At 56.9% G+C, this 17500-nt stretch overlaps 20 non-coding genes across 20 annotated transcripts; all 20 read right to left on the reverse strand.

Moving 5' to 3' along the window:
- Positions 1-412: 412 nt before the first annotated feature.
- Positions 413-531, reverse strand: LOC140406031 (5S ribosomal RNA). The gene has a single exon (XR_011938985.1). It is a non-coding gene; the product is annotated as a 5S ribosomal RNA (ribosomal RNA).
- Positions 532-1225: 694 nt separating this feature from the next.
- LOC140405882 (5S ribosomal RNA) lies at positions 1226-1344 on the reverse strand. Its single transcript, XR_011938842.1, has one exon. It is a non-coding gene; the product is annotated as a 5S ribosomal RNA (ribosomal RNA).
- A 1050-nt stretch (positions 1345-2394) lies between these two features.
- On the reverse strand, positions 2395-2513 carry LOC140405883 (5S ribosomal RNA). The gene has a single exon (XR_011938843.1). It is a non-coding gene; the product is annotated as a 5S ribosomal RNA (ribosomal RNA).
- Positions 2514-3203: 690 nt separating this feature from the next.
- On the reverse strand, positions 3204-3322 carry LOC140406037 (5S ribosomal RNA). The gene has a single exon (XR_011938991.1). It is a non-coding gene; the product is annotated as a 5S ribosomal RNA (ribosomal RNA).
- A 694-nt stretch (positions 3323-4016) lies between these two features.
- On the reverse strand, positions 4017-4135 carry LOC140405884 (5S ribosomal RNA). The gene has a single exon (XR_011938844.1). It is a non-coding gene; the product is annotated as a 5S ribosomal RNA (ribosomal RNA).
- Positions 4136-5185: 1050 nt separating this feature from the next.
- On the reverse strand, positions 5186-5304 carry LOC140405885 (5S ribosomal RNA). Its single transcript, XR_011938845.1, has one exon. It is a non-coding gene; the product is annotated as a 5S ribosomal RNA (ribosomal RNA).
- A 694-nt stretch (positions 5305-5998) lies between these two features.
- On the reverse strand, positions 5999-6117 carry LOC140405886 (5S ribosomal RNA). Its single transcript, XR_011938846.1, has one exon. It is a non-coding gene; the product is annotated as a 5S ribosomal RNA (ribosomal RNA).
- Positions 6118-6807: 690 nt separating this feature from the next.
- LOC140406038 (5S ribosomal RNA) lies at positions 6808-6926 on the reverse strand. Its single transcript, XR_011938992.1, has one exon. It is a non-coding gene; the product is annotated as a 5S ribosomal RNA (ribosomal RNA).
- Positions 6927-7620: 694 nt separating this feature from the next.
- Positions 7621-7739, reverse strand: LOC140405887 (5S ribosomal RNA). Its single transcript, XR_011938847.1, has one exon. It is a non-coding gene; the product is annotated as a 5S ribosomal RNA (ribosomal RNA).
- Positions 7740-8789: 1050 nt separating this feature from the next.
- On the reverse strand, positions 8790-8908 carry LOC140405889 (5S ribosomal RNA). The gene has a single exon (XR_011938849.1). It is a non-coding gene; the product is annotated as a 5S ribosomal RNA (ribosomal RNA).
- A 690-nt stretch (positions 8909-9598) lies between these two features.
- On the reverse strand, positions 9599-9717 carry LOC140406041 (5S ribosomal RNA). The gene has a single exon (XR_011938994.1). It is a non-coding gene; the product is annotated as a 5S ribosomal RNA (ribosomal RNA).
- Positions 9718-10411: 694 nt separating this feature from the next.
- On the reverse strand, positions 10412-10530 carry LOC140405890 (5S ribosomal RNA). The gene has a single exon (XR_011938850.1). It is a non-coding gene; the product is annotated as a 5S ribosomal RNA (ribosomal RNA).
- Positions 10531-11580: 1050 nt separating this feature from the next.
- On the reverse strand, positions 11581-11699 carry LOC140405891 (5S ribosomal RNA). The gene has a single exon (XR_011938851.1). It is a non-coding gene; the product is annotated as a 5S ribosomal RNA (ribosomal RNA).
- Positions 11700-12389: 690 nt separating this feature from the next.
- LOC140406042 (5S ribosomal RNA) lies at positions 12390-12508 on the reverse strand. The gene has a single exon (XR_011938995.1). It is a non-coding gene; the product is annotated as a 5S ribosomal RNA (ribosomal RNA).
- Positions 12509-13202: 694 nt separating this feature from the next.
- LOC140405892 (5S ribosomal RNA) lies at positions 13203-13321 on the reverse strand. Its single transcript, XR_011938852.1, has one exon. It is a non-coding gene; the product is annotated as a 5S ribosomal RNA (ribosomal RNA).
- Positions 13322-14015: 694 nt separating this feature from the next.
- On the reverse strand, positions 14016-14134 carry LOC140405893 (5S ribosomal RNA). The gene has a single exon (XR_011938853.1). It is a non-coding gene; the product is annotated as a 5S ribosomal RNA (ribosomal RNA).
- Positions 14135-14824: 690 nt separating this feature from the next.
- On the reverse strand, positions 14825-14943 carry LOC140406043 (5S ribosomal RNA). The gene has a single exon (XR_011938996.1). It is a non-coding gene; the product is annotated as a 5S ribosomal RNA (ribosomal RNA).
- Positions 14944-15637: 694 nt separating this feature from the next.
- Positions 15638-15756, reverse strand: LOC140405895 (5S ribosomal RNA). The gene has a single exon (XR_011938854.1). It is a non-coding gene; the product is annotated as a 5S ribosomal RNA (ribosomal RNA).
- Positions 15757-16450: 694 nt separating this feature from the next.
- Positions 16451-16569, reverse strand: LOC140405896 (5S ribosomal RNA). Its single transcript, XR_011938855.1, has one exon. It is a non-coding gene; the product is annotated as a 5S ribosomal RNA (ribosomal RNA).
- A 690-nt stretch (positions 16570-17259) lies between these two features.
- LOC140406010 (5S ribosomal RNA) lies at positions 17260-17378 on the reverse strand. Its single transcript, XR_011938965.1, has one exon. It is a non-coding gene; the product is annotated as a 5S ribosomal RNA (ribosomal RNA).
- Between the last annotated feature and the right edge of the window lie 122 nt (positions 17379-17500).

The following is a 17500-nucleotide window of genomic DNA, read 5'->3' on the forward strand; positions in this document are numbered from 1 at the left end:
CCTTTCCACATTGCAACGCTGCGCACTTCTCTCAGCACAGCCAGCACAAGGGTCAGGCAGGCAATGCAAGCCAGCTCTCTCTTCCTTCGCTTTCCACACCAGCCCCAATGCCACAACTTGCATTCATGCGGCGCCTTCAGGCTAGGAGAACGTCCTGCCGACACACTGGCTTGCGGCCACACGGGCCAGCTGGCGGGCCCATCAAAGTGCAGCACGCCAAGGCACCCAACCGTGCTGCGTTGCAAAGGCCCGGCAAAGCTGCAGCAGCTGAATGGCCCGACCAAGCCGCCTGCCTGAGTTGAGCCCGCAGGCAAGTGTTGGGAGGAATGGCGAGGACGCAGAGAGCAGCAAAAGGTTGGCCTGCCTCTGGTGTGGAGAGTGCTTGGCGTGAGCAGTCTCTGCTGGCCGCAAAAGCCTACTGCACCTGGTATTCCCAGGCGGTCTCCCATCCAAGTACTAACCAGGGCTGAGTCTGCTTAGTTTCCGAGATCAGACGAGATCGGGCGTTTTCAGACTAGTATGGCCGTAGGCATCTGCAGCACCGTCTTCTCGCCTATTCAAGTTGGCCACCCTAGCACCCTCGCCACTTCTTCTTTCCGGTTGTTTTCAATTTTTTCTCTCTCTTTTTCTACTTCTACTTCTACTTCTCCTCCTCTTTCTCTCCTTCTCCTGCTAATTCTAGCCTATATGCCTGATACTCGCTCCCCTTCATGCCGTCCCCACCTAGCTCTCTTTTTTCTTCTCCACCTCCCCAAGGAAAACTGCAAGCCCCGCCCACCTCACACCAGCCTGCCGCCTGCACGCTGCTGCCTTTCCACATTGCAACGCTGCGCACTTCTCTCAGCACAGCCAGCACAAGGGTCAGGCAGGCAATGCAAGCCAGCTCTCTCTTCCTTCGCTTTCCACACCAGCCCCAATGCCACAACTTGCATTCATGCGGCGCCTTCAGGCTAGGAGAGAGAACGTCCTGCCGACACACTGGCTTGCGGCCACACGGGCCAGCTGGCGTGCCCATCAAAGTGCAGCACGCCAAGGCACACAACCGTGCTGCGTTGCAAAGGCCCGGCAAAGCTGCAGCAGCTGAATGGCCCGACCAAGCCGCCTGCCTGAGTTGAGCCCGCAGGCTAGTGTTGGGAGGAATGGCGAGGACGCAGAGAGCAGCAAAAGGTTGGCCTGCCTCTGGTGTGGAGAGTGCTTGGCGTGAGCAGTCTCTGCTGGCCGCAAAAGCCTACTGCACCTGGTATTCCCAGGCGGTCTCCCATCCAAGTACTAACCAGGCCTGAGTCTGCTTAGCTTCCGAGATCAGACGAGATCGGGCGTTTTCAGACTAGTATGGCCGTAGGCATCTGCAGCACCGTCTTCTCGCCTATTCAAGCTGGCCACCCTAGCACCCTCGCCACTTCTTCTTTCCGGTTGTTTTCAATTTTTTCTCTCTCTTTTTCTACTTCTACTTCTACTTCTCCTCCTCTTTCTCTCCTTCTCCTGCTAATTCTAGCCTATATGCCTGATACTCGCTCCCCTTAATGCCATCCCCACCGAGCTCTCTTTTTTCTTCTCCACCTCCTCAAGGAAAACTGCAAGCCCCGCCTACCTCACACCAGCCTGCCGCCTGCACGCTGCTGCCTTTCCACATTGCAACGCTGCGCACTTCTCTCAGCACAGCCAGCACAAGGGTCAGGCAGGCAATGCAAGCCAGCTCTCTCTTCCTTCGCTTTCCACACCAGCCCCAATGCCACAACTTGCATTCATGCGGCGCCTTCAGGCTAGGAGAGAGAACGTCCTGCCGACACACTGGCTTGCGGCCACACGGGCCAGCTGGCGTGCCCATCAAAGTGCAGCACGCCAAGGCACACAACCGTGCTGCGTTGCAAAGGCCCGGCAAAGCTGCAGCAGCTGAATGGCCCGACCAAGCCGCCTGCCTGAGTTGAGCCCGCAGGCAAGTCACTTCATAGAATTTACAGTGCAGAAGGAGGCCATTCGGCCCATCGAGTCTGCACCGGCTCTTGGAAAGAGCACCCTACCCAAGGTCAACACCGCCACCCTATCCCCATAACCCAGTAACCCCACCCAACACTAAGGGCAATTTTGGACACTAAGGGCAATTTATCACGGCCAATCCACCTAACCTGCACATCTTTGGACTGTGGGAGGAAACCGGAGCACCCGGAGGAAACCCACGCACACACGGGGAGGATGTGCAGACTCCGCACAGACAGTGACCCAAGCCGGAATTGAACCTGGGACCCTGGAGCTGTGAAGCAATTGTGCTATCCGCAAGGCTACCGTGCTGCCCGTAGTGTTGGGAGGAATGGCGAGGACGCAGAGAGCAGCAAAAGGTTGGCCTGCCTCTGGTGTGGAGAGTGCTTGGCGTGAGCAGTCTCTGCTGGCCGCAAAAGCCTACTGCACCTGGTATTCCCAGGCGGTCTCCCATCCAAGTACTAACCAGGCCTGAGTCTGCTTAGCTTCCGAGATCAGACGAGATCGGGCGTTTTCAGACTAGTATGGCCGTAGGCATCTGCAGCACCGTCTTCTCGCCTATTCAAGTTGGCCACCCTAGCACCCTCGCCACTTCTTCTTTCCGGTTGTTTTCAATTTTTTCTCTCTCTTTTTCTACTTCTACTTCTACTTCTCCTCCTCTTTCTCTCCTTCTCCTGCTAATTCTAGCCTATATGCCTGATACTCGCTCCCCTTCATGCCGTCCCCACCTAGCTCTCTTTTTTCTTCTCCACCTCCCCAAGGAAAACTGCAAGCCCCGCCCACCTCACACCAGCCTGCCGCCTGCACGCTGCTGCCTTTCCACATTGCAACGCTGCGCACTTCTCTCAGCACAGCCAGCACAAGGGTCAGGCAGGCAATGCAAGCCAGCTCTCTCTTCCTTCGCTTTCCACACCAGCCCCAATGCCACAACTTGCATTCATGCGGCGCCTTCAGGCTAGGAGAACGTCCTGCCGACACACTGGCTTGCGGCCACACGGGCCAGCTGGCGGGCCCATCAAAGTGCAGCACGCCAAGGCAACTAACCGTGCTGCGTTGCAAAGGCCCGGCAAAGCTGCAGCAGCTGAATGGCCCGACCAAGCCGCCTGCCTGAGTTGAGCCCGCAGGCAAGTGTTGGGAGGAATGGCGAGGACGCAGAGAGCAGCAAAAGGTTGGCCTGCCTCTGGTGTGGAGAGTGCTTGGCGTGAGCAGTCTCTGCTGGCCGCAAAAGCCTACTGCACCTGGTATTCCCAGGCGGTCTCCCATCCAAGTACTAACCAGGCCTGAGTCTGCTTAGCTTCCGAGATCAGACGAGATCAGGCCTTTTCAGACTAGTATGGCCATAGGCATCGGCAGCACAGTCTTCTCACCTATTCAAGCTGGCCACGCTAGCACCCTCGCCACTTCTTCTTTCCGGTTGTTTTCAATTTTTTCTCTCTCTTTTTCTACTTCTACTTCTACTTCTCCTCCTCTTTCTCTCCTTCACCTGCTAATTCTAGCCTATATGCCTGATACGCGCTCCCCTTCATGCCGTCCCCACCTAGCTCTATTTTTTCTTCTCCACCTCCCCAAGGAAAACTGCAAGCCCCGCCCATCTCACACCAGCCTGCCGCCTGCACGCTGCTGCCTTTCCACATTGCAACGCTGCGCACTTCTCTCAGCCCAGCCAGCACAAGGGTCAGGCAGGCAATGCAAGCCAGCTCTCTCTTCCTTCGCTTTCCACACCAGCCCCAATGCCACAACTTGCATTCATGCGGCGCCTTCAGGCTAGGAGAGAGAACGTCCTGCCGACACACTGGCTTGCGGCCACACGGGCCAGCTGGCGGGCCCATCAAAGTGCAGCACGCCAAGGCACACAACCGTGCTGCGTTGCAAAGGCCCGGCAAAGCTGCAGCAGCTGAATGGCCCGACCAAGCCGCCTGCCTGAGTTGAGCCCGCAGGCTAGTGTTGGGAGGAATGGCGAGGACGCAGAGAGCAGCAAAAGGTTGGCCTGCCTCTGGTGAGGAGAGTGCTTGGCGTGAGCAGTCTCTGCTGGCCGCAAAAGCCTACTGCACCTGGTATTCCCAGGCGGTCTCCCATCCAAGTACTAACCAGGCCTGAGTCTGCTTAGCTTCCGAGATCAGACGAGATCGGGCGTTTTCAGACTAGTATGGCCGTAGGCATCTGCAGCACCGTCTTCTCGCCTATTCAAGCTGGCCACCCTAGCACCCTCGCCACTTCTTCTTTCCGGTTGTTTTCAATTTTTTCTCTCTCTTTTTCTACTTCTACTTCTACTTCTCCTCCTCTTTCTCTCCTTCTCCTGCTAATTCTAGCCTATATGCCTGATACTCGCTCCCCTTAATGCCATCCCCACCGAGCTCTCTTTTTTCTTCTCCACCTCCTCAAGGAAAACTGCAAGCCCCGCCTACCTCACACCAGCCTGCCGCCTGCACGCTGCTGCCTTTCCACATTGCAACGCTGCGCACTTCTCTCAGCACAGCCAGCACAAGGGTCAGGCAGGCAATGCAAGCCAGCTCTCTCTTCCTTCGCTTTCCACACCAGCCCCAATGCCACAACTTGCATTCATGCGGCGCCTTCAGGCTAGGAGAGAGAACGTCCTGCCGACACACTGGCTTGCGGCCACACGGGCCAGCTGGCGTGCCCATCAAAGTGCAGCACGCCAAGGCACACAACCGTGCTGCGTTGCAAAGGCCCGGCAAAGCTGCAGCAGCTGAATGGCCCGACCAAGCCGCCTGCCTGAGTTGAGCCCGCAGGCAAGTCACTTCATAGAATTTACAGTGCAGAAGGAGGCCATTCGGCCCATCGAGTCTGCACCGGCTCTTGGAAAGAGCACCCTACCCAAGGTCAACACCGCCACCCTATCCCCATAACCCAGTAACCCCACCCAACACTAAGGGCAATTTTGGACACTAAGGGCAATTTATCACGGCCAATCCACCTAACCTGCACATCTTTGGACTGTGGGAGGAAACCGGAGCACCCGGAGGAAACCCACGCACACACGGGGAGGATGTGCAGACTCCGCACAGACAGTGACCCAAGCCGGAATTGAACCTGGGACCCTGGAGCTGTGAAGCAATTGTGCTATCCGCAAGGCTACCGTGCTGCCCGTAGTGTTGGGAGGAATGGCGAGGACGCAGAGAGCAGCAAAAGGTTGGCCTGCCTCTGGTGTGGAGAGTGCTTGGCGTGAGCAGTCTCTGCTGGCCGCAAAAGCCTACTGCACCTGGTATTCCCAGGCGGTCTCCCATCCAAGTACTAACCAGGCCTGAGTCTGCTTAGCTTCCGAGATCAGACGAGATCGGGCGTTTTCAGACTAGTATGGCCGTAGGCATCTGCAGCACCGTCTTCTCGCCTATTCAAGTTGGCCACCCTAGCACCCTCGCCACTTCTTCTTTCCGGTTGTTTTCAATTTTTTCTCTCTCTTTTTCTACTTCTACTTCTACTTCTCCTCCTCTTTCTCTCCTTCTCCTGCTAATTCTAGCCTATATGCCTGATACTCGCTCCCCTTCATGCCGTCCCCACCTAGCTCTCTTTTTTCTTCTCCACCTCCCCAAGGAAAACTGCAAGCCCCGCCCACCTCACACCAGCCTGCCGCCTGCACGCTGCTGCCTTTCCACATTGCAACGCTGCGCACTTCTCTCAGCACAGCCAGCACAAGGGTCAGGCAGGCAATGCAAGCCAGCTCTCTCTTCCTTCGCTTTCCACACCAGCCCCAATGCCACAACTTGCATTCATGCGGCGCCTTCAGGCTAGGAGAGAGAACGTCCTGCCGACACACTGGCTTGCGGCCACACGGGCCAGCTGGCGTGCCCATCAAAGTGCAGCACGCCAAGGCACACAACCGTGCTGCGTTGCAAAGGCCCGGCAAAGCTGCAGCAGCTGAATGGCCCGACCAAGCCGCCTGCCTGAGTTGAGCCCGCAGGCTAGTGTTGGGAGGAATGGCGAGGACGCAGAGAGCAGCAAAAGGTTGGCCTGCCTCTGGTGTGGAGAGTGCTTGGCGTGAGCAGTCTCTGCTGGCCGCAAAAGCCTACTGCACCTGGTATTCCCAGGCGGTCTCCCATCCAAGTACTAACCAGGCCTGAGTCTGCTTAGCTTCCGAGATCAGACGAGATCGGGCGTTTTCAGACTAGTATGGCCGTAGGCATCTGCAGCACCGTCTTCTCGCCTATTCAAGTTGGCCACCCTAGCACCCTCGCCACTTCTTCTTTCCGGTTGTTTTCAATTTTTTCTCTCTCTTTTTCTACTTCTACTTCTACTTCTCCTCCTCTTTCTCTCCTTCTCCTGCTAATTCTAGCCTATATGCCTGATACTCGCTCCCCTTCATGCCGTCCCCACCTAGCTCTCTTTTTTCTTCTCCACCTCCCCAAGGAAAACTGCAAGCCCCGCCCACCTCACACCAGCCTGCCGCCTGCACGCTGCTGCCTTTCCACATTGCAACGCTGCGCACTTCTCTCAGCACAGCCAGCACAAGGGTCAGGCAGGCAATGCAAGCCAGCTCTCTCTTCCTTCGCTTTCCACACCAGCCCCAATGCCACAACTTGCATTCATGCGGCGCCTTCAGGCTAGGAGAACGTCCTGCCGACACACTGGCTTGCGGCCACACGGGCCAGCTGGCGGGCCCATCAAAGTGCAGCACGCCAAGGCAACTAACCGTGCTGCGTTGCAAAGGCCCGGCAAAGCTGCAGCAGCTGAATGGCCCGACCAAGCCGCCTGCCTGAGTTGAGCCCGCAGGCAAGTGTTGGGAGGAATGGCGAGGACGCAGAGAGCAGCAAAAGGTTGGCCTGCCTCTGGTGTGGAGAGTGCTTGGCGTGAGCAGTCTCTGCTGGCCGCAAAAGCCTACTGCACCTGGTATTCCCAGGCGGTCTCCCATCCAAGTACTAACCAGGCCTGAGTCTGCTTAGCTTCCGAGATCAGACGAGATCAGGCCTTTTCAGACTAGTATGGCCATAGGCATCGGCAGCACAGTCTTCTCACCTATTCAAGCTGGCCACGCTAGCACCCTCGCCACTTCTTCTTTCCGGTTGTTTTCAATTTTTTCTCTCTCTTTTTCTACTTCTACTTCTACTTCTCCTCCTCTTTCTCTCCTTCACCTGCTAATTCTAGCCTATATGCCTGATACGCGCTCCCCTTCATGCCGTCCCCACCTAGCTCTATTTTTTCTTCTCCACCTCCCCAAGGAAAACTGCAAGCCCCGCCCATCTCACACCAGCCTGCCGCCTGCACGCTGCTGCCTTTCCACATTGCAACGCTGCGCACTTCTCTCAGCCCAGCCAGCACAAGGGTCAGGCAGGCAATGCAAGCCAGCTCTCTCTTCCTTCGCTTTCCACACCAGCCCCAATGCCACAACTTGCATTCATGCGGCGCCTTCAGGCTAGGAGAGAGAACGTCCTGCCGACACACTGGCTTGCGGCCACACGGGCCAGCTGGCGTGCCCATCAAAGTGCAGCACGCCAAGGCACACAACCGTGCTGCGTTGCAAAGGCCCGGCAAAGCTGCAGCAGCTGAATGGCCCGACCAAGCCGCCTGCCTGAGTTGAGCCCGCAGGCTAGTGTTGGGAGGAATGGCGAGGACGCAGAGAGCAGCAAAAGGTTGGCCTGCCTCTGGTGTGGAGAGTGCTTGGCGTGAGCAGTCTCTGCTGGCCGCAAAAGCCTACTGCACCTGGTATTCCCAGGCGGTCTCCCATCCAAGTACTAACCAGGCCTGAGTCTGCTTAGCTTCCGAGATCAGACGAGATCGGGCGTTTTCAGACTAGTATGGCCGTAGGCATCTGCAGCACCGTCTTCTCGCCTATTCAAGCTGGCCACCCTAGCACCCTCGCCACTTCTTCTTTCCGGTTGTTTTCAATTTTTTCTCTCTCTTTTTCTACTTCTACTTCTACTTCTCCTCCTCTTTCTCTCCTTCTCCTGCTAATTCTAGCCTATATGCCTGATACTCGCTCCCCTTAATGCCATCCCCACCGAGCTCTCTTTTTTCTTCTCCACCTCCTCAAGGAAAACTGCAAGCCCCGCCTACCTCACACCAGCCTGCCGCCTGCACGCTGCTGCCTTTCCACATTGCAACGCTGCGCACTTCTCTCAGCACAGCCAGCACAAGGGTCAGGCAGGCAATGCAAGCCAGCTCTCTCTTCCTTCGCTTTCCACACCAGCCCCAATGCCACAACTTGCATTCATGCGGCGCCTTCAGGCTAGGAGACAGAACGTCCTGCCGACACACTGGCTTGCGGCCACACGGGCCAGCTGGCGTGCCCATCAAAGTGCAGCACGCCAAGGCACACAACCGTGCTGCGTTGCAAAGGCCCGGCAAAGCTGCAGCAGCTGAATGGCCCGACCAAGCCGCCTGCCTGAGTTGAGCCCGCAGGCAAGTCACTTCATAGAATTTACAGTGCAGAAGGAGGCCATTCGGCCCATCGAGTCTGCACCGGCTCTTGGAAAGAGCACCCTACCCAAGGTCAACACCGCCACCCTATCCCCATAACCCAGTAACCCCACCCAACACTAAGGGCAATTTTGGACACTAAGGGCAATTTATCACGGCCAATCCACCTAACCTGCACATCTTTGGACTGTGGGAGGAAACCGGAGCACCCGGAGGAAACCCACGCACACACGGGGAGGATGTGCAGACTCCGCACAGACAGTGACCCAAGCCGGAATTGAACCTGGGACCCTGGAGCTGTGAAGCAATTGTGCTATCCGCAAGGCTACCGTGCTGCCCGTAGTGTTGGGAGGAATGGCAAGGACGCAGAGAGCAGCAAAAGGTTGGCCTGCCTCTGGTGTGGAGAGTGCTTGGCGTGAGCAGTCTCTGCTGGCCGCAAAAGCCTACTGCACCTGGTATTCCCAGGCGGTCTCCCATCCAAGTACTAACCAGGCCTGAGTCTGCTTAGCTTCCGAGATCAGACGAGATCGGGCGTTTTCAGACTAGTATGGCCGTAGGCATCTGCAGCACCGTCTTCTCGCCTATTCAAGTTGGCCACCCTAGCACCCTCGCCACTTCTTCTTTCCGGTTGTTTTCAATTTTTTCTCTCTCTTTTTCTACTTCTACTTCTACTTCTCCTCCTCTTTCTCTCCTTCTCCTGCTAATTCTAGCCTATATGCCTGATACTCGCTCCCCTTCATGCCGTCCCCACCTAGCTCTCTTTTTTCTTCTCCACCTCCCCAAGGAAAACTGCAAGCCCCGCCCACCTCACACCAGCCTGCCGCCTGCACGCTGCTGCCTTTCCACATTGCAACGCTGCGCACTTCTCTCAGCACAGCCAGCACAAGGGTCAGGCAGGCAATGCAAGCCAGCTCTCTCTTCCTTCGCTTTCCACACCAGCCCCAATGCCACAACTTGCATTCATGCGGCGCCTTCAGGCTAGGAGAACGTCCTGCCGACACACTGGCTTGCGGCCACACGGGCCAGCTGGCGGGCCCATCAAAGTGCAGCACGCCAAGGCAACTAACCGTGCTGCGTTGCAAAGGCCCGGCAAAGCTGCAGCAGCTGAATGGCCCGACCAAGCCGCCTGCCTGAGTTGAGCCCGCAGGCAAGTGTTGGGAGGAATGGCGAGGACGCAGAGAGCAGCAAAAGGTTGGCCTGCCTCTGGTGTGGAGAGTGCTTGGCGTGAGCAGTCTCTGCTGGCCGCAAAAGCCTACTGCACCTGGTATTCCCAGGCGGTCTCCCATCCAAGTACTAACCAGGCCTGAGTCTGCTTAGCTTCCGAGATCAGACGAGATCAGGCCTTTTCAGACTAGTATGGCCATAGGCATCTGCAGCACCGTCTTCTCACCTATTCAAGCTGGCCACGCTAGCACCCTCGCCACTTCTTCTTTCCGGTTGTTTTCAATTTTTTCTCTCTCTTTTTCTACTTCTACTTCTACTTCTCCTCCTCTTTCTCTCCTTCACCTGCTAATTCTAGCCTATATGCCTGATACGCGCTCCCCTTCATGCCGTCCCCACCTAGCTCTCTTTTTTCTTCTCCACCTCCCCAAGGAAAACTGCAAGCCCCGCCCATCTCACACCAGCCTGCCGCCTGCACGCTGCTGCCTTTCCACATTGCAACGCTGCGCACTTCTCTCAGCACAGCCAGCACAAGGGTCAGGCAGGCAATGCAAGCCAGCTCTCTCTTCCTTCGCTTTCCACACCAGCCCCAATGCCACAACTTGCATTCATGCGGCGCCTTCAGGCTAGGAGAGAGAACGTCCTGCCGACACACTGGCTTGCGGCCACACGGGCCAGCTGGCGTGCCCATCAAAGTGCAGCACGCCAAGGCACACAACCGTGCTGCGTTGCAAAGGCCCGGCAAAGCTGCAGCAGCTGAATGGCCCGACCAAGCCGCCTGCCTGAGTTGAGCCCGCAGGCTAGTGTTGGGAGGAATGGCGAGGACGCAGAGAGCAGCAAAAGGTTGGCCTGCCTCTGGTGTGGAGAGTGCTTGGCGTGAGCAGTCTCTGCTGGCCGCAAAAGCCTACTGCACCTGGTATTCCCAGGCGGTCTCCCATCCAAGTACTAACCAGGCCTGAGTCTGCTTAGCTTCCGAGATCAGACGAGATCGGGCGTTTTCAGACTAGTATGGCCGTAGGCATCTGCAGCACCGTCTTCTCGCCTATTCAAGCTGGCCACCCTAGCACCCTCGCCACTTCTTCTTTCCGGTTGTTTTCAATTTTTTCTCTCTCTTTTTCTACTTCTACTTCTACTTCTCCTCCTCTTTCTCTCCTTCTCCTGCTAATTCTAGCCTATATGCCTGATACTCGCTCCCCTTAATGCCATCCCCACCGAGCTCTCTTTTTTCTTCTCCACCTCCTCAAGGAAAACTGCAAGCCCCGCCTACCTCACACCAGCCTGCCGCCTGCACGCTGCTGCCTTTCCACATTGCAACGCTGCGCACTTCTCTCAGCACAGCCAGCACAAGGGTCAGGCAGGCAATGCAAGCCAGCTCTCTCTTCCTTCGCTTTCCACACCAGCCCCAATGCCACAACTTGCATTCATGCGGCGCCTTCAGGCTAGGAGAGAGAACGTCCTGCCGACACACTGGCTTGCGGCCACACGGGCCAGCTGGCGTGCCCATCAAAGTGCAGCACGCCAAGGCACACAACCGTGCTGCGTTGCAAAGGCCCGGCAAAGCTGCAGCAGCTGAATGGCCCGACCAAGCCGCCTGCCTGAGTTGAGCCCGCAGGCAAGTCACTTCATAGAATTTACAGTGCAGAAGGAGGCCATTCGGCCCATCGAGTCTGCACCGGCTCTTGGAAAGAGCACCCTACCCAAGGTCAACACCGCCACCCTATCCCCATAACCCAGTAACCCCACCCAACACTAAGGGCAATTTTGGACACTAAGGGCAATTTATCACGGCCAATCCACCTAACCTGCACATCTTTGGACTGTGGGAGGAAACCGGAGCACCCGGAGGAAACCCACGCACACACGGGGAGGATGTGCAGACTCCGCACAGACAGTGACCCAAGCCGGAATTGAACCTGGGACCCTGGAGCTGTGAAGCAATTGTGCTATCCGCAAGGCTACCGTGCTGCCCGTAGTGTTGGGAGGAATGGCGAGGACGCAGAGAGCAGCAAAAGGTTGGCCTGCCTCTGGTGTGGAGAGTGCTTGGCGTGAGCAGTCTCTGCTGGCCGCAAAAGCCTACTGCACCTGGTATTCCCAGGCGGTCTCCCATCCAAGTACTAACCAGGCCTGAGTCTGCTTAGCTTCCGAGATCAGACGAGATCGGGCGTTTTCAGACTAGTATGGCCGTAGGCATCTGCAGCACCGTCTTCTCGCCTATTCAAGTTGGCCACCCTAGCACCCTCGCCACTTCTTCTTTCCGGTTGTTTTCAATTTTTTCTCTCTCTTTTTCTACTTCTACTTCTACTTCTCCTCCTCTTTCTCTCCTTCTCCTGCTAATTCTAGCCTATATGCCTGATACTCGCTCCCCTTCATGCCGTCCCCACCTAGCTCTCTTTTTTCTTCTCCACCTCCCCAAGGAAAACTGCAAGCCCCGCCCACCTCACACCAGCCTGCCGCCTGCACGCTGCTGCCTTTCCACATTGCAACGCTGCGCACTTCTCTCAGCACAGCCAGCACAAGGGTCAGGCAGGCAATGCAAGCCAGCTCTCTCTTCCTTCGCTTTCCACACCAGCCCCAATGCCACAACTTGCATTCATGCGGCGCCTTCAGGCTAGGAGAACGTCCTGCCGACACACTGGCTTGCGGCCACACGGGCCAGCTGGCGGGCCCATCAAAGTGCAGCACGCCAAGGCAACTAACCGTGCTGCGTTGCAAAGGCCCGGCAAAGCTGCAGCAGCTGAATGGCCCGACCAAGCCGCCTGCCTGAGTTGAGCCCGCAGGCAAGTGTTGGGAGGAATGGCGAGGACGCAGAGAGCAGCAAAAGGTTGGCCTGCCTCTGGTGTGGAGAGTGCTTGGCGTGAGCAGTCTCTGCTGGCCGCAAAAGCCTACTGCACCTGGTATTCCCAGGCGGTCTCCCATCCAAGTACTAACCAGGCCTGAGTCTGCTTAGCTTCCGAGATCAGACGAGATCAGGCCTTTTCAGACTAGTATGGCCATAGGCATCTGCAGCACCGTCTTCTCACCTATTCAAGCTGGCCACGCTAGCACCCTCGCCACTTCTTCTTTCCGGTTGTTTTCAATTTTTTCTCTCTCTTTTTCTACTTCTACTTCTACTTCTCCTCCTCTTTCTCTCCTTCACCTGCTAATTCTAGCCTATATGCCTGATACGCGCTCCCCTTCATGCCGTCCCCACCTAGCTCTCTTTTTTCTTCTCCACCTCCCCAAGGAAAACTGCAAGCCCCGCCCATCTCACACCAGCCTGCCGCCTGCACGCTGCTGCCTTTCCACATTGCAACGCTGCGCACTTCTCTCAGCACAGCCAGCACAAGGGTCAGGCAGGCAATGCAAGCCAGCTCTCTCTTCCTTCGCTTTCCACACCAGCCCCAATGCCACAACTTGCATTCATGCGGCGCCTTCAGGCTAGGAGAGAGAACGTCCTGCCGACACACTGGCTTGCGGCCACACGGGCCAGCTGGCGTGCCCATCAAAGTGCAGCACGCCAAGGCACACAACCGTGCTGCGTTGCAAAGGCCCGGCAAAGCTGCAGCAGCTGAATGGCCCGACCAAGCCGCCTGCCTGAGTTGAGCCCGCAGGCAAGTGTTGGGAGGAATGGCGAGGACGCAGAGAGCAGCAAAAGGTTGGCCTGCCTCTGGTGTGGAGAGTGCTTGGCGTGAGCAGTCTCTGCTGGCCGCAAAAGCCTACTGCACCTGGTATTCCCAGGCGGTCTCCCATCCAAGTACTAACCAGGCCTGAGTCTGCTTAGCTTCCGAGATCAGACGAGATCGGGCGTTTTCAGACTAGTATGGCCGTAGGCATCTGCAGCACCGTCTTCTCGCCTATTCAAGCTGGCCACCCTAGCACCCTCGCCACTTCTTCGTTCCGATTGTTTTCAATTTTTTCTCTCTCTTTTTCTACTTCTACTTCTACTTCTCCTCCTCTTTCTCTCCTTCTCCTGCTAATTCTAGCCTATATGCCTGATACTCGCTCCCCTTCATGCCGTCCCCACCTAGCTCTCTTTTTTCTTCTCCACCTCCCCAAGGAAAACTGCAAGCCCCGCCCACCTCACACCAGCCTGCCGCCTGCACGCTGCTGCCTTTCCACATTGCAACGCTGCGCACTTCTCTCAGCACAGCCAGCACAAGGGTCAGGCAGGCAATGCAAGCCAGCTCTCTCTTCCTTCGCTTTCCACACCAGCCCCAATGCCACAACTTGCATTCATGCGGCGCCTTCAGGCTAGGAGAGAGAACGTCCTGCCGACACACTGGCTTGCGGCCACACGGGCCAGCTGGCGTGCCCATCAAAGTGCAGCACGCCAAGGCACACAACCGTGCTGCGTTGCAAAGGCCCGGCAAAGCTGCAGCAGCTGAATGGCCCGACCAAGCCGCCTGCCTGAGTTGAGCCCGCAGGCAAGTGTTGGGAGGAATGGCGAGGACGCAGAGAGCAGCAAAAGGTTGGCCTGCCTCTGGTGTGGAGAGTGCTTGGCGTGAGCAGTCACTGCTGGCCGCAAAAGCCTACTGCACCTGGTATTCCCAGGCGGTCTCCCATCCAAGTACTAACCAGGCCTGAGTCTGCTTAGCTTCCGAGATCAGACGAGATCGGGCGTTTTCAGACTAGTATGGCCGTAGGCATCTGCAACACCGTCTTCTCGCCTATTCAAGCTGGCCACCCTAGCACCCTCGCCACTTCTTCTTTCCGGTTGTTTTCAATTTTTTCTCTCTCTTTTTCTACTTCTACTTCTACTTCTCCTCCTCTTTCTCTCCTTCTCCTGCTAATTCTAGCCTATATGCCTGATACTCGCTCCCCTTCATGCCGTCCCCACCTAGCTCTCTTTTTTCTTCTCCACCTCCCCAAGGAAAACTGCAAGCCCCGCCCACCTCACACCAGCCTGCCGCCTGCACGCTGCTGCCTTTCCACATTGCAACGCTGCGCACTTCTCTCAGCACAGCCAGCACAAGGGTCAGGCAGGCAATGCAAGCCAGCTCTCTCTTCCTTCGCTTTCCACACCAGCCCCAATGCCACAACTTGCATTCATGCGGCGCCTTCAGGCTAGGAGAACGTCCTGCCGACACACTGGCTTGCGGCCACACGGGCCAGCTGGCGGGCCCATCAAAGTGCAGCACGCCAAGGCAACTAACCGTGCTGCGTTGCAAAGGCCCGGCAAAGCTGCAGCAGCTGAATGGCCCGACCAAGCCGCCTGCCTGAGTTGAGCCCGCAGGCAAGTGTTGGGAGGAATGGCGAGGACGCAGAGAGCAGCAAAAGGTTGGCCTGCCTCTGGTGTGGAGAGTGCTTGGCGTGAGCAGTCTCTGCTGGCCGCAAAAGCCTACTGCACCTGGTATTCCCAGGCGGTCTCCCATCCAAGTACTAACCAGGCCTGAGTCTGCTTAGCTTCCGAGATCAGACGAGATCAGGCCTTTTCAGACTAGTATGGCCATAGGCATCTGCAGCACCGTCTTCTCACCTATTCAAGCTGGCCACGCTAGCACCCTCGCCACTTCTTCTTTCCGGTTGTTTTCAATTTTTTCTCTCTCTTTTTCTACTTCTACTTCTACTTCTCCTCCTCTTTCTCTCCTTCACCTGCTAATTCTAGCCTATATGCCTGATACGCGCTCCCCTTCATGCCGTCCCCACCTAGCTCTCTTTTTTCTTCTCCACCTCCCCAAGGAAAACTGCAAGCCCCGCCCATCTCACACCAGCCTGCCGCCTGCACGCTGCTGCCTTTCCACATTGCAACGCTGCGCACTTCTCTCAGCACAGCCAGCACAAGGGTCAGGCAGGCAATGCAAGCCAGCTCTCTCTTCCTTCGCTTTCCACACCAGCCCCAATGCCACAACTTGCATTCATGCGGCGCCTTCAGGCTAGGAGAGAGAACGTCCTGCCGACACACTGGCTTGCGGCCACACGGGCCAGCTGGCGTGCCCATCAAAGTGCAGCACGCCAAGGCACACAACCGTGCTGCGTTGCAAAGGCCCGGCAAAGCTGCAGCAGCTGAATGGCCCGACCAAGCCGCCTGCCTGAGTTGAGCCCGCAGGCAAGTGTTGGGAGGAATGGCGAGGACGCAGAGAGCAGCAAAAGGTTGGCCTGCCTCTGGTGTGGAGAGTGCTTGGCGTGAGCAGTCTCTGCTGGCCGCAAAAGCCTACTGCACCTGGTATTCCCAGGCGGTCTCCCATCCAAGTACTAACCAGGCCTGAGTCTGCTTAGCTTCCGAGATCAGACGAGATCGGGCGTTTTCAGACTAGTATGGCCGTAGGCATCTGCAGCACCGTCTTCTCGCCTATTCAAGCTGGCCACCCTAGCACCCTCGCCACTTCTTCGTTCCGATTGTTTTCAATTTTTTCTCTCTCTTTTTCTACTTCTACTTCTACTTCTCCTCCTCTTTCTCTCCTTCTCCTGCTAATTCTAGCCTATATGCCTGATACTCGCTCCCCTTCATGCCGTCCCCACCTAGCTCTCTTTTTTCTTCTCCACCTCCCCAAGGAAAACTGCAAGCCCCGCCCACCTCACACCAGCCTGCCGCCTGCACGCTGCTGCCTTTCCACATTGCAACGCTGCGCACTTCTCTCAGCACAGCCAGCACAAGGGTCAGGCAGGCAATGCAAGCCAGCTCTCTCTTCCTTCGCTTTCCACACCAGCCCCAATGCCACAACTTGCATTCATGCGGCGCCTTCAGGCTAGGAGAGAGAACGTCCTGCCGACACACTGGCTTGCGGTCACACGGGCCAGCTGGCGTGCCCATCAAAGTGCAGCACGCCAAGGCACACAACCGTGCTGCGTTGCAAAGGCCCGGCAAAGCTGCAGCAGCTGAATGGCCCGACCAAGCCGCCTGCCTGAGTTGAGCCCGCAGGCAAGTGTTGGGAGGAATGGCGAGGACGCAGAGAGCAGCAAAAGGTTGGCCTGCCTCTGGTGTGGAGAGTGCTTGGCGTGAGCAGTCACTGCTGGCCGCAAAAGCCTACTGCACCTGGTATTCCCAGGCGGTCTCCCATCCAAGTACTAACCAGGCCTGAGTCTGCTTAGCTTCCGAGATCAGACGAGATCGGGCGTTTTCAGACTAGTATGGCCGTAGGCATCTGCAACACCGTCTTCTCGCCTATTCAAGCTGGCCACCCTAGCACCCTCGCCACTTCTTCTTTCCGGTTGTTTTCAATTTTTTCTCTCTCTTTTTCTACTTCTACTTCTACTTCTCCTCCTCTTTCTCTCCTTCTCCTGCTAATTCTAGCCTATATGCCTGATACTCGCTCCCCTTCATGCCGTCCCCACCTAGCTCTCTTTTTTCTTCTCCACCTCCCCAAGGAAAACTGCAAGCCCCGCCCACCTCACACCAGCCTGCCGCCTGCACGCTGCTGCCTTTCCACATTGCAACGCTGCGCACTTCTCTCAGCACAGCCAGCACAAGGGTCAGGCAGGCAATGCAAGCCAGCTCTCTCTTCCTTCGCTTTCCACACCAGCCCCAATGCCACAACTTGCATTCATGCGGCGCCTTCAGGCTAGGAGAACGTCCTGCCGACACACTGGCTTGCGGCCACACGGGCCAGCTGGCGGGCCCATCAAAGTGCAGCACGCCAAGGCAACCAACCGTGCTGCGTTGCAAAGGTCCGGCAAAGCTGCAGCAGCTGAATGGCCCGACCAAGCCGCCTGCCTGAGTTGAGCCCGCAGGCAAGTGTTGGGAGGAATGGCGAGGACGCAGAGAGCAGCAAAAGGTTGGCCTGCCTCTGGTGTGGAGAGTGCTTGGCGTGAGCAGTCTCTGCTGGCCGCAAAAGCCTACTGCACCTGGTATTCCCAGGCTGTCTCCCATCCAAGTACTAACCAGGCCTGAGTCTGCTTAGCTTCCGAGATCAGACGAGATCGGGCGTTTTCAGACTAGTATGGCCGTAGGCATCTGCAGCACCGTCTTCTCGCCTATTCAAGCTGGCCACCCTAGCACCCTCGCCACTTCTTCTTTCCGGTTGTTTTCAATTTTTTCTCTCTCTTTTTCTACTTCTACTTCTACTTCTCCTCC

The sequence above is a fragment of the Scyliorhinus torazame genome, unplaced genomic scaffold, assembly GCF_047496885.1.
Source record: "Scyliorhinus torazame isolate Kashiwa2021f unplaced genomic scaffold, sScyTor2.1 scaffold_246, whole genome shotgun sequence".
NCBI classification, from domain to species: Eukaryota; Metazoa; Chordata; class Chondrichthyes; order Carcharhiniformes; family Scyliorhinidae; genus Scyliorhinus; species Scyliorhinus torazame.